The following is a 14,530-nucleotide window of genomic DNA, read 5'->3' on the forward strand; positions in this document are numbered from 1 at the left end:
AGATTCAGTGAATAGAGTGGGACTGTAAAGAGAGAGATTCAGTGAGCAGAGCAGGGCTGAAAAGAGAGAGATTCAGTGAGCAGAGCATGACTGTAAAGTGAGAGATTGAGAGGGGAGAGCATGACTGTAAAGAGAGGGATTCAGTTAGCAGAGGGGGACTGAAAAGAGAGATTCAGTGAGCAGAGCGGTGTTGTAAAGAGAGATATTCAGTGAGCAGAGCGGGATTGTAAAGAGAGAGATTCAGTGAGCAGTGTGGGAGTGTAAAAAGGGAGATTCTGTGAGCAGAGCGGGTGTGTAAAGTGAGAGATTCAGTGGGCAGAGCGGGACTGTGAAGAGAGAGATTCAGTGAACAGAGCGGGAGTTTAAATGGAGTGATTCAGTGAGCAGAGCGGGACTGTAAACAGAGAGATTCAGAGGGCAGAGCAAGACTGTAAAGAGATATATTCAGTGAGCAGAGCGGGGTGGTAAAGAGAGAGATTCGGTGAGAATAGCGTGTGCGTAAAGAGAGAGATTCAGTTAGCAGAGCGGGACTGTGAAGAGAGATTCAGTGAACAGAGCGGGAGTTTGAATGGAGTGATTCAATGAGCAGAGCGGGACTGTAAAGAGAGAGATTCAGAGGGCAGAGCAAGACTGTAAAGAGATATATTCAGTGAGCAGAGCGGGGCTGTAAAGAGAGAGATTCAGTGAATAGAGTGGGACTGTAAGGAGAGAGATTCAGTGAGCAGAGCAGGACTGTAAAGAGAGAGATTCAGTGAGAATGGCGTGTGTGTAAAGAGAGAGATTCGGTTAGCAGAGCAGGACTGTGAAGAGAGAGGTTCAGTGAACAGAGCGGGAGTTTAAAGGGAGTGAGTCAGTGAGCAGAGTGGGACTGTAAAGAGAGAGATTCAGAGAGCAGAGCAAGTCTGTAAAGAGAGAGATACACTGAGCAGAGCTGGGGTGTAAAGAGAGAGATTCAGTGAGCAGAGCGGGACTGTAAAGAGAGAGATTCAGTGAGCAGAGCGGGTCTGTAAAGAGAGAGATTCAGAGAGCAGAGCGGGGCTGTTAAGAGAGAGATTCAGAGGGCAGAGCATGACTGTAAAGAGAGAGATTCAGTGAGCAGAGCCGGGGTGTAAAGAGAGATTCAGAGGGCAGAGCATGACTGTAAAGAGAGAGATTCAGTGAGCAGAGTGGGGGTGTAAAGAGAGATATTCAGTGAGCAGAGCGGGGCTGTAAAGAGAGAGATTCAGAGGACAGACCATGACTGTAAAGAGAGAGATTCAGTGAATAGAGTGGGACTGTAAGGAGAAAGATTCAGTGAGCAGAGTGGGACTGTAAATAGAGAGATTCAGTGAGCAGAGCGGGACTATAAAGAGAGAGATTCAATTAGCAGAGTGGGACTGTAAAGAGAGAGATTCAGCGAGAGAGTGGGACCGTGAAGAGAGAGATTCAGTGAGCCGAGAGGGGCTGCAATGAGAGAGATTCAGTGAGCAGAGCGGGACTGTAAAGAGAGAGATTCAGGGAGCGGAGCATGAATTTAAAGAGAGAGATTCAGTTAACAGAGCAGGACTTTAAAGAGAGAGATTCAGTGAGCACAGCGGGACTGTAAACAGAGAGATTCAGTGAGAAGAGCGGTGCTGTAAAGGGAGAAATTCAGTCGCAGACCAGGACTGTAAAGAGAGAGATTCAGTGTGCAGTGTGGGGGTGTAAAGAGGGAGATTCCGTGAGCAGAGCGGGGCTGTAAAAACATAGATTCAGTGATCAGAGCGGGGTGGTAAAGTGAGAGATTCGGTGAGAATAGCATGTGTGTAAAAAGGGAGATTCAGTTAGCAGAGCGGCACTGTGAAGAGAGAGATTCAGTGGACAGAGCGGGAGTTTAAAGGGACTGATTCAGTGAGCAGAGTGGGACTGTAAAGAGAAAGATTCAGAGACAAGAGCAAGACTGCAATGAGAGAGATTCAGTGAGCAGAGCGGGGGTGTAAAGAGAGAGACTCAGTGAGCACAACGGGACTGTAAACGGAGAGATTCAGTGAGCAGAGCGGAGCTGGAAAGAGAGATTCAGAGGGCAGAGCATGACTGCAAAGAGAGAGATTCAGAGGGCAGAGCGGGGCTGTAAAGAGAGATATTCAGTGACCGGAGCAGGGCTGTAAAGAGAGAGCTTCAGTGAGCAGAGCATGACTTTAAAGAGACAGATTCAGTTAGCAGAGCAGGACTTTAAAGAGAGAGATTCAGTGAGCAGAGCAGGGGTGTAAAGAGAGAGATTCAGTGAGCAGAGCGGGTCTGTAAACAGAGAGATTCAGTGAGAAGAGCTCTGCTGTAAAGGGAGAAATTCAGTAGCAGAGCGGGACTGTAAAGAGAGAGATTCAGTGAGCAGCGCGGGGTTGTAAAGAGAAATTCAGTGAGCAGAGCGTGGGTGTAACGACAGATTCAATGAGCAGAGCAGGGAGGTAAAGAGAGAGATTGCGTGAGCAGAGTGTAGTTGTAAAATGAGAGATTCCGTGAGCAAAGCGGGGCTGTATAGAGAGAGATTCAGTGAGCACAACGGGACTGTAAACAGAAGAGATTCAGTGAGAAGAGCGGTGCTGTAATGGCGAGAAATTCAGTAAGCAGAGAGGGACTGTAAAGAGAGAGATTAAGTGAGCAGCGCGGGGTTATAAAGAAAAATTCAGTGAACAGAGCTGGGGTGTAACGAGAGAGATTCAATGAGCAGAGCAGGGAGGTAAAGAGAGAGATTCAGTGAGCAGAGGGTAGTTGTAAAATGAGAGATTCAGTGAGCAGAGCGGGGCTGTATAGAGAGAGATTCAGTGAGCACAACGGAACTGTAAACAGAGAGATTCAGTGAGCAGAGCGGTGTTGTAAAGAGAGATATTCAGGGTGCAGAGCAAACTGTAAAGAGGGAGATTCCGTGAGCAGAGCGGGTGTGTAAAAACAGAGATTCAGTGAGCAGAGCGGTGTGCTACAGTGAGAGATTCGGTGAGATTAGCGTGTTTGTAAAAAGGGAGATTCAGTTAGCTGAGCGGGACTGTGAAGAGAGAGATTCAGTGGACAGAGCGGGAGTTTAAAGGGAGTGATTCAGTGAGCAGAGTGGGACTGTAAAGAGAGAGATTCAGAGGCAAGAGCAAGACTGCAAAGAGAGAGATTCAGTGAGCAGAGCGGGGGTGTAAAGAGAGAGATTCAGTGAGCAGAGCGTAGCTGGAAAGAGAGAGATTCAGAGGGCAGAGCGGGACTGTAAAGAGAGACATTGCCTGAACACAGCAGGACTAAAAAGGGAGAGATTCAGTTAACAGAGCGGGACTGAAAAAAGAGAGAGATTCAGTGAGCAGAGCGGGACTTTAAAGATAGAGATTCAGTGACAGACCGGAAATGTAAAGACAGAGATTCAATGAGCAGAGCAGGACTTTAAAGAGAGAGATTCAGTGAGAAGAGCGGGACTGTAAACAGAGAGATTCAGTGAATAGAGTGGGACTGTAAGGAGTGAGATTCAGTGAGCAGAGTGGGACTGTAAATAGAGAGATTCAGTGAGCAGAGCGGGACTGTAAAGAGAGAGCTTCAATGAGCAGAGCGGGACTGTAATGGGAGAGATTCTGAGAGCCGAGAGGGGCTGTAATGAGAGAGAATCAGTGATCAGAGCAGGACTGTACAGAGAGAGATTCGTTGAGCAGAGCGGGGCTGTAAAGAGAGATTCAGAGGGCAGAGCGGGGCTGTAAAGAGAGAGATTCAGTGAGCAGAGCGGGGGTGTAAAGAGAGATATTCAGTGAGCACAGCAGGGCTGTAAAGAGAAAGATTCAGAGGGCAGAGCATGACTGTAAAGAGAGAGATTCAGTGAATAGAGTGGGACTGTAAGGAGAGAGATTTTGTTAGCAGAGCGGTACTGTAAAGAGAGATATTCAGTGAGCAGAGCATGACTGTAAAGAGAGAGATTCAGTGAGCAGAGCGGGACTTTAAAGATAGAGATTCAGTGACAGACCGGAACTGTAAATAGAGTCATTGAGCAGAGTGGGCCTGTACAGTGAGAGATTCAGTGAGCGGAGCATGACTTTAAAGAGAGAGATTCAGTGAGCAGAGCGGGAATATAAATAGAATCAGTGAGCAGAGCGGGACTGTAAAGAGAGAGATTCAGTGAGCAGAGCGGGACTTTAAATCGAGAGGATCAGTTAGCAAAGCAGGATATTAAAGAGAGAGAGCAGTACTGTAAATAGATTCAGTGAGCAGAGCGTGACTGCAAAGAGTGAGATTCAGTGAGCAGAACGGGATTGTAAAGACAGAGATTCACTTAGCAGAGCAGGATATTTAGGAGAGAGATTCAGTGAGCAGAGTGGGACTGTAAAGAAAGATTCAGTGAGCAGAGCAGGGCTGAAAAGGGAGAGATTCAGTGAGCAGCGCGGGGTTATAAAGAGAAATTCAGTGAGCAGAGCGGGGGTGTAACGAGAGAGATTCAATGAGCAGAGCAGGGAGGTAAAGAGAGAGATTCAGTGTGCAGAGTGTAGTTGTAAACAAAGAGATTCAGTGAGCAGAGCGGGGCTGTATAGCGAGAGATTCAGAGGGCAGATCGGGGCTGTAAAGAGAGAGATTCAGTGAGCAGAACATGACTGTAAAGAGAGAGATTCAGTGGGCAGATCGGGGCTGTAAAGAGAGAGATTCAGTGAGCAGAACATGACTGTAAAGAGAGAGATTCAGTGGGCAGATCGGGGCTGTAAAGAGAGAGATTCAGTGAGCAGAACATGACTGTAAAGAGAGAGATTCAGTGGGCAGAGCGGGGCTGTAAAGAGAGAGATTCATTTATCAGAACGGGATTGTAAAGAGAGCGATTCAGTAAATAGAGTGGGACTGTAAGGAGAGAGATTCAGTGAGCAGAGCGGGACTGTAAAGAGAGAGATTCTGTGAGCCGAGAGGGGCTGTAATCAGAGAGAATCAGTGATCAGAGCAGGACTGTAAAGAGAGAGATTCAGTGAGCAGAACTGGAGTTTAAAGGGAGTGATTCAGTGAGCTGAGTGGGACTGTAAAGAGAGAGATTCAGAGGGCCGAGCAAGACTGTAAAGAGAGAGATTCAGTGAGCAGAGCGGGACTGTGAAGAAAGAGATTCAATGAGCAGAGTGGGACTGTAATGGGAGAGATTCTGTGAGCAGAGCGGGGGTGTAAAGAGAGAGACTAAGTGAGCAGAGCAGGACTGTAAAGAGAGAGATTCGTTGAGCAGAGCCGGGGTGTAAAGAGAGAGATTCAGAGGGCAGAGCATGACTGTAAAGAGATATATTCAGTGAGCAGAGCAGGGCTGTAAAGAGAGAGATTCAGAGGGCAGATCGGGACTGTAAAGAGAGAGATTCGGAGGGCAGAGCATGACTGTAAAGAGAGAGATTCAGTGAATAGAGTGGGACTGTAAGGAGAGAGATTCAGTGAGCAGAGCGGGGCTGAAAAGAGAGAGATTTTGTTAGCAGAGCGGTACTGTAAAGAGAGATATTCAGTGAGCAGAGCATGACTGTAAAGAGAGAGATTCAGTGAGCAGAGCAGGACTTTAAAGATAGAGATTCAGTGACAGACCGGAACTGTAAATAGAGTCATTGAGCAGAGTGGGCCTGTACAGTGAGAGATTCAGTGAACGGAGCATGACTTTAAAGAGAGAGATTCAGTGAGCAGAGCGGGAATATAAATAGAATCAGTGAGCAGAGCGGGACTGTAAAGAGAGAGATTCAGTGAGCAGAGTGGGGCTGTCAATCGAGAGGTTCAGTTAGCAGAGCAGTACTTTCAAGAAAGAGATTCAGTGAGCAGAGTGGGGCTGTCAATCAAGAGGTTCAGTTAGCAGAGCAGGATATTAAAGAGAGAGATGTAATGAGCTGAGCGGGACTGTAAATAGATTCATTGAGCAGAGCGGGACTCACCTTCATTGCTTTCCATTTCCCTCCTGGTGTTTGACAAGGTGTTTACTAAAACCCGCTTTCACAGCCATATCTCCTTTCTCAGTGACTGTACATCTTTTGATGATCTGCTTCTATCACTGCTTGTTTGTCCCTACAACCACACCCCACCCTCCACCCCTCTCTCTGTCTCTCTCTCTCCGCCCCCCACACACACACCTTAAACCAGCTTATATTTCAACTCTTTCTTGGACTCGAACTCAAGTTCTGTCGAAGGGTCATGAGGACTCGAAACGTCAACTCTTTTCTTCCCCGTCGATGCTGCCAGACCTGCTGAGTTTTTCCAGGTAATTCTGTTTTTGTTTTTGTTTTGGATTTCCAGCATCCGCAGTTTTTTTGTTTTTATCTCTGTACAGACAGAGATTCATTTAGCAGAGCAGGATATTTAAGAGAGAGATTCAGTGAGCAGAGCGGGACTGTAAACAGAGAGATTCAGTAAGCAGAGCAGGGCTGTAAAGGGAGAGATTCAGTGAGCAGAACGAGATTGAAAACAGAGAAATTCAGTTAGCAGAAGGGGACTGTAAAGAAAGAGATTCAGTGAGCAGAGCGGGTTTGTAAAGAGAGAGATTCAGTGATCAGAGCGGAACTGTAAAGAGGGAGATTCAGTGAATCGAGAGGCGCTGTAATGAGAGAGAATCAGTTAGCAGAGTGGTACTGTAAAGAGAGAGATTCAGTGAATAGAGTGGGACTGTAAAGAGAGAGATTCAGTGAATAGATTGGGACTGTAAGGAGAGAGATTCAGTGAGCAGAGTGGGACTGTAAAGAGAGAGATTCAGTGAGCAGAGTGGGACTGTTATTGGCGAGATTCAGTGAGCCGAGAGAGGCTGTAATGAGAGAGAATCAGTGAGCAGAGCAGGACTGTAAAGAGATAGATTCAGTGATCAGAGCAGAACTGTGAAGAGAGAGATTCAGTCAATCGAGAGGGGCCGTAATGAGAGAGAATCAGTTAGCAGAGCGGTACTGTAAAGAGAGAGATTCAGTGAGCGGAGCATGACTTTAAAGAGACAGATTCAGTGAGTAGAGCGGGACTGTAAATGGAAAGGTTCAGTTAGCAGAGCAGGATATTAAAGAGAGAGATTCAGTCAGCAGATCGGGACTGTAAACAGAGAGATTCAGTGAGCTGAGGGAAGTTGTAAAGAGAGAGATTCAGTGAACAGAGCGGGATAATAAAGAGAGAGATTCAGTGAACAGAGCGGGACTGTAAAGAGAGAGATTCAGTGAGCAGAGTGGGACTGTAAAGAGAGATTCAGTGAGTAGAGCGGGGGTGTAAAGAGAGAGATTCAGTGAGCAGAGCTGGACTGTAAAGAGAGAGATTCAATGAGCAGAGTGGGAGTGTAAAGAGAGAGATTCAGTAAGCAGAGCGGGATTGTAAAGACAGAGATAAAAACAAGATAAAAACACCACAGCTTCCAACCTGATAGTCGCCCAACCTCGGACAGCCCACTTCTATCTCCTACCCAAAATCCACAAACAGAACTGCTCCGGTAGACTGATCGTCTCAGCCTGTTCCTGCCCCATGGAACTCATTTCTCGTTATCTTGACTCCATTCTCTCTCCCCTTGTCCAGTCCCTTCCCACCTACATCCGTGATTCCTCTGACTCCCTGCATCATATCAACAATTTCCAGTTCCCTGGCCCCAACCGCTTCCTCTTCACCATGGACGTCCAATCCCTCTACACCTCCATTCCCCACCAGGATGGTCTGAGGGCCCTTAGCTTCTTCCTCGAACAGAGGCCCGAACAATCCCCATCCACCACTACTCTCCTCCGTCTGGCTGAACTTGTTCTCACGCTGAACATATTCTCCTTCAACTCCTCTCACTTCCTCCAAATAAAAGGTGTGGCTATGGGTACCCGCATGGGCCCCAGCTATGCCTGTCTCTTTATGGGGTATGTGGAACATTCCTTGTTCCAGTCCAACTCCGGCCCACTTCCACAACTCTTTCTCCGGTACATCGATGATTACTTCGGTGCCGCTTCATGTTCTCATCTGGACCTGGAAAAATTTATTAATTTTGCTTCCAATCTCCACCCCTCCATCATTTTCACGTGGTCCATCTCTGACACTTCCTTTCCCTTCCTTGACCTCTCTGTCTCAATCTCTGGTGATAGACTGTCCACCAATATCCATTACAAACCCACCGACTCCCACAGTTACCTCGACTACAGCTCCTCACACCCCGCTTCCTGTAAGGACTCCATCCCATTCTCTCAGTTCCTTCGCCTCCGTCGCATCTGTTCCGATGATGCTACCTTCAAAAACAGTTCCCCTGACATGTCCTCCTTCTTCCTTAACCGAGGTTTTCCAGCCACGGTCGTTGACAGGGCCCTCAACCGTGTCCAGCCCATCTCCTGCGCATCCGCCCTCACACCTTCTCCTCCCTCCCAGAAACATGATAGGGTCCCCCTTGTCCTCACTTATCACCCCACCAGCCTCCGCATTCAAAGGATCATCCTCCGCCATTTCTGCCAACTCCAGCATAATGCCACCACCAAACACGTCTTCCCTTCACCCCACCATCGGCATTCAATAGGGATCGGTCACTCCGGGACACCCTGGTCCACTCCTCCATCACCCCCTACTCCTCAACCCCCACCTATGGCACCACCCCATGCCCACGCAAAAGATGCAACACCTGCCCCTTCACTTCCTCTCTCCTCACTGTCCAAGATGCCCAAACACTCCTTTCAAGTGAAGCAGCATTTCACTTGCATTTCCCCCAACTTAGTCTACTGCATTCGTTGCTCCCAATGTGTTCTCCTCTACATTGGAGAGACCAAACGTTAACTGGGCGACCGCTTTGCAGAACACCTGCGGTCTGTCCGCAAGAATGACCCAAACCTCCCTGTCGCTTGCCATTTTAACACTCCACCCTTCTCTCTTGCCCACATGTCTGTCCTTGGCTTGTTGCATTGTTCCAGTGAAGCCCAATGCAAACTGGAGGAACAACACCTCATCTTCCGACTAGGCATTTTACAGCCATCCGGACTGAATACTGAATTCAACAACTTTAGGTCTTGAGCTCCCTCCCCCATCCCCACCCCCTTTCTGTTTCCCCCTTCCTTTTGTTTTTTTCCAATAAATTATATAGATTTTTCTTTTCCCACCTATTTCCATTATTTTTAAATCTTTTATGCTCTCCCCACCCCTACTAGAGCTTTACCATGAGTGCCCTACCATCCATTCTTAATTGGCAGATTCGTTTAGATAATATCACCAACTTTAACACCTATGTGTTCTTTTGTTCTATTGTTGTTGACATCTTTTGATGATCTGCTTCTATCACTGCTTGTTTGTCCCTACAACCACACCACCCCCCTCCACTTCTCTCTCTCTCTCTCTCTCCGTGCCCCCCCCACACACCTTAAACCAGCTTATATTTCAACTCTTTCCTGGTTTCAAACTCAAGTTCTGTCGAAGGGTCATGAGGACTCGAAAGTCAACTCTTTTCTTCTCCGCTGATTCTGCCAGACCTGCTGAGTTTTTCCAGGTAATTCTGTTTTTGTTTTGGATTTCCAGCATCCGCAGTTTTTTTGTTTTTATCTCTAAAGAGAGAGATTCAGCGAGCAGAGCGGGACTGTAAAGACAGAGATTTAGTGAGCAGAGCGGGACTGTAAAGAGACAGATTCAGAGAGGAGAGCGGGACTGTAAAGGGAGAGATTCATTGAGCAAGCGGGACTGTAAAGAAAGAGATTCATTGAGCAGAGCGGGACTGTAAGGAGAGAGATTCAGTGAGCAGAGTGGGGCTGGAAAGAGAGTGATTCAGTTTGCATAGCGGAACTGTAAAGAGAGAGATTCAGTGAACAGAGCGGACTGTAAAGAGAGAGAATCAGAGAGGAGAGCGCTACTGTAAAGAGAGAGATTCAGTGAGCAGAGCGGGGCAGTAGAGAGAAAAGGTGAGCAGAGCGGTACAGTTAAGAGAGAGATTCAGTGAGCAGATCGGCACTGTAAAGGGAGAGGTTCAGTGAACAGAGCGGGGCTGTAAAGTGAGAGATTCAGAGAGGAGAGCGGGACTGTAAAGGTAGAGATTCATTGAGCAGAGAGGGGCTGGAAAGAGAGAGAATCAGTGAGCAGTGCGGGGCTGGAAAGAGAGAGATTCAGTGAGCAGAGCAGGACTGTAAAGAAAGAGATACAATGAGCAGAGCGGTGCTGTAAAGAAAATGATTCTATGAGCAGAGGGTGCTGTAAACAGAGACAATCAGGGAGCAGAGCGGGTGTGTGAAGAGAGAGATTCAGTGAGCAGAGCGGGCCTTTAAAGAGACAGATTCAGTGAGCAGAGTGGGGCTGTAAAGAGAGAGATTCAGTGAGCAGAGCAGGAGTGTGAAGAGAGAGATTCAGCGTGCAGAGCGGGACTGTAAAGAGAGAGATTCAATGAGCAGAGCGGGTGTATAAATAGAGAGAATCAGTGTGCAGGGGGGCGGTGTAAAGAGAGAGATTCAGTGAGCAGAGTGGGAGTGTAAAGAGAGAAATTCAGTGAGCAGAGCGGTGCTGTAAACAGAGAGATTCATTGAGCAGAGCGGCACTGTAAAGAGAGAGATTAACTGAGCAGAGCTGGACTGTAAAAGGGGAGATTCAATGAGCAAAGCTGGACTGTAAAGAGAGAGATTCAGTGAGCAGAGCGGGACTGTAAAGAGACACATTCAGTGAGCAGAGCGGGTGTGTAAATAGAGAGATGCTGTTAGCAGGGCAGCGGTGTAAAGAGAGAGATTCAGTGAGCAGAGCAGAGGTGTAAAGAGCGAGATTAAGTGAGCAGAGCGGGGGTGTAAAGAGAGAGATTCAGTGATCAGAGCAGGGCTGTAAAGAGAGAGATTAAGTGAGCAGAGCGGTACTGCAAAGAGAGAGGTTCAGTAGCCAGTGCGGGTTTGTAAACAAAGAGAATCAGTGAAGAGAGCGCTACTATAAAGGGAGAGATTCAGTAAGCAGAGCGGGGCTGTAAAGAGAATCAGTGAGCAGAGCGGTAATGTAAAAAGAGAGATTCAGTGAGCAGAACGGGACTGTAAAGGGAGAGATTCAGTAAGCAGAGCGGGACTGTAAAGAGAATCAGTGAGCAGAGAGGTAATGTAAAAAGAGAGAATCAGTGAGCAGAGCGGGACTGTAAAGGGAGAGATTCAGTGAGCAGAGCGGGACTGTAAAGAGACACATTCAGTGAGCAGAGCGGGTGTGTAAATAGAGAGATTTTGTTAGCAGGGCAGCGGTCTAAAGAGAGAGATTCAGTGAGCAGAGCGGGACTGTAAAGAGAGAAATTAAGTGAGCAGAACGGGACTATAAAGTGAGAGATTCAGTGTGTATTGCTGGGGTGTTAAGAGAGAGATTCAGTGAGCAGAGCGGGACTGCAAAGAGAGAGATTCAGTGGCCAGTGCGGGTTTGTAAACAAAGAGAATCAGTGAAGAGAGCGCTACTGTAAAGGGAGAGATTCAGTGAACAGAGCGGGGTTGTAAATAGAGAAATTCAATGAGCAGAGCGGATGTATAAATAGAGAGAATCAGTGAGCAGGGCGGCGGTCTAAAGAGAGAGATTCAGTGAAAAGAGCGGGACTGTAAAGAGACACATTCAGTGAGCAGAGCGGGTGTGTAAATAGAGAGATCCTGTTAGCAGGTCAGCGGTCTAAAGAGAGAGATTCAGTGAGCAGAGCGGGACTGTAAAGAGAGAGATTCAATGAGCCGAACGGGACTGTAAAGAGAGAGGTTCAGTGAGCAGGGCGGAGCTGTAAAGAGAGAGATTCAGTGAACAGAGCGGGACTGTAAAGAGAGAGATTCAGTGAGCAGAGTGGGACTGTAAAGAGAGAGATTCTGTGAGCAGAGCGGTGCTTTAAAGATAGAGAGACTCAGTGAGCAGAGCGGGGGTATTAAGAGAGAGATTCAGTGAGCCCGAGCTGGGGGGGTTAAAGAGAGAGATTCAGTGAGCAGAGCTGGGCAGTAAAGTGAGAGTTTCAGTGAGCAGAGCGGGGCTGTAAAGAGAGAGATTCAGTGAGCAGAGCGGGACTGTAAAGGGAGAGATTCAGTGAGCAGGTCGGGACTGCAAAGGGAGAGATTCAGTGAGCATAGCGGGTTTGTAAACAGAGAGAATCAGTGAGGAGAGCGGGACTGTTAAGAGAGAGATTCAGTGAGCAGAATGGGGGTGGAAGGTGATAGAGTCTTTGAGCAGAGCGGGACTATAAATAGCGAGATTCATTGAGCAGAGCAGGACTGTAAAGAGATAGATTCTGTGAGCAAAAAGGTGCTGTAAAGATAGAGAGACTCAGTGAGCAGAACGGGGATATCAAGAGAGAGATTCAGTGAGCAGAGCTGCAGGGGTAAAGAGAGAGATTCAGTGCGCAGAGCGGGACTGTAAAGAGACAGATTCATTGAGCAGAGTGGGACTGTAAATAGAGAGATTCAGTGATCAGAGTGCGACTGTAAAGAGAGAGATTCATTGAGCAGAGTGGGACTGTAAAGAGAGAGATTCAGTGAGCAGAGCAGGACTGTAAAGAGAGACATTCAATGAGCAGAGCGGGTGTATAAATAGAGAGATTCAGTGAGCAGGGCGACAGTGTAAAGAGAGAGATTCATTGAGCAGATCAGGGCTGTAAAGAGAGAGATTCAGTGAGCAGAGCTGGAATGTATAGAGAGAGATTCAGTGAGCAGAGTGTGCGTGTGAAGGTAAAGATTCTTTGAGCAGAGCGTGACTGTAAATAGAGAGATTCAGTGAGCAGAGCGGGACTGTAAATAGAGAGATTCAGTGAGCAGAGCTGTGGTTTAAAGATAGAGATTCAATGAGCAGGGCGGTGCTGTAAAGAGACCGAATTAGTGAACAGAGCAGGACTGTATAGAGAGAGATTCAATGAGCAGAGCAGGGGTGTAAAGAGAGAGATTTAGTGAGCAGAGCGGGACTTTAAAGAGAAAGATTCAGTGAGCAGAGCGGGACTATAATTCGCGAGATTCATTGAGCAGAGCGGGACTGTAAAGAGAAAGATTCAGTGAGCAGAGCGGGGCTGTAAAGATAGAGATTCAGTGAGCAGAGCGGGACTGTATAGAGAGAGATTCAGTGAGCAGAGCGGGACTTTAAAGAGAGAGATTCAGTGAGCAGAGCGGGACTGTAAAGAGAGACATTCAATGAGCAGGGCGGGTGTATAAATAGAGAGATTCAGTGAGCAGGGCGGCAGTGTAAAGAGAGAGAATCAGTGAGCAGAGCGGGACTATAATTCGCGAGATTCATTGAGCAGAGCGGGACTGTAAAGAGAAAGATTCAGTGAGCAGAGCGGGGCTGTAAAGATAGAGATTCAGTGAGCAGAGCGGGACTGTAAAGAGAGAGATTCAGTGAGCAGAGCGGGACTGTAAGAGAGACATTCAATGAGCAGAGCGGGTGTATAAATAGAGAGATTCAGTGAGCAGGGCGGCGGTGTAAAGAGAGAGATTCAGTGAGCAGAGCAGGACTGTAAAGAGAAAGATTCAGTGAGCAGAGCGGGACTGTAAAGAGAGAGATTCAGTGAGCAGAGCGGGACTGTAAAGAGAAAGATTCAGTGAGCAGAGCGGGACTATAACGAGAGATTCAGTGAGCAGAGCGGGACTGTAAAGAGAGAGATTCAGTGAGCAGAGCGGGACTCTAAAGAGAGATATTCAGTGAGCAGAGCGGGACTGTAAAGAGAGAGATTCAGTGAGCAGAGCGGGACTGTAAAGAGAGAGATTCAGTGAGCAGAGCGGGACTGTAAAGAGAGAGATTCAGTGAGCAGAGCGGGACTGTAAAGAGAGACATTCAATGAGCAGAGCGGGTGTATAAATAGAGAGATTCAGTGAGCAGAGCGGGACTGTAAATAGAGAGATTCAGTGAGCAGAGCTGTGGTTTAAAGATAGAGATTCAATGAGCAGGGCGGTGCTGTAAAGAGACCAAATTAGTGAACAGAGCAGGACTATATAGAGAGAGATTCAATGAGCAGAGCAGGGGTGTAAAGAGAGAGATTCAGTGAGCAGAGCGGGACTGTTATGCGAGATATTCATTGAGCAGAGCGGCACTTTATAGAGAGAGATTCAGTGAGCTGAGTGGTGGTGTAAATGTAGAGAATTCAGTGAGCAGAGCGGGACTGTGTAGAGAGAGATTCAGTGAGCAGTGCTGATGTGTAAAGTGAGAGATTCAGTGAGCAGAGCTGGTGTGTAAATTGAGAGATTCAGTGAGCAGAGCTGGTGTGTAAATTGAGAGATTCAGTGAGCAGAGCTGGTGTGTAAATTGAGAGATTCAGTGAGCAGAGCAGTGCTGTAAAGAGAGAGATTCAGTGAGCAGAGCAGGACTCTAAATAGAGAGATTCAATGAGCAGCGCGGTGCTGTAAAGAGAGAGATTCAGTGAGAAAAGTGGGGGATTAAAGTGAGAGATTCAGTGAGCCGAGCGGGACTGTAAAGAGCAACACTTCAATGAGCAGAGTGGGGCTTAAATTTAAGGAAATAGTCTTTTAATTAAAGCAAACAAAAATATAGCGAAGGATCTCAGTCCCATGTGTTTTACGGGTGCCAAAGGGAGGAAACATTCTGCTCCCAAATTTAGCAACATCTCCCCTGAGTACCTACTGGACACAGTGGAGGCCCATCATGAGCTCCTGTACTCCCACTCTGGGAGAAGACCAGCAAGTAAGGTCACCAATCCGGTTTGGGAGGGGGTGACAGGGTCGTCAGCACC

The sequence above is a fragment of the Carcharodon carcharias genome, chromosome 6 (assembly GCF_017639515.1).
Source record: "Carcharodon carcharias isolate sCarCar2 chromosome 6, sCarCar2.pri, whole genome shotgun sequence".
In the NCBI taxonomy this organism is placed as follows: Eukaryota; Metazoa; Chordata; class Chondrichthyes; order Lamniformes; family Lamnidae; genus Carcharodon; species Carcharodon carcharias.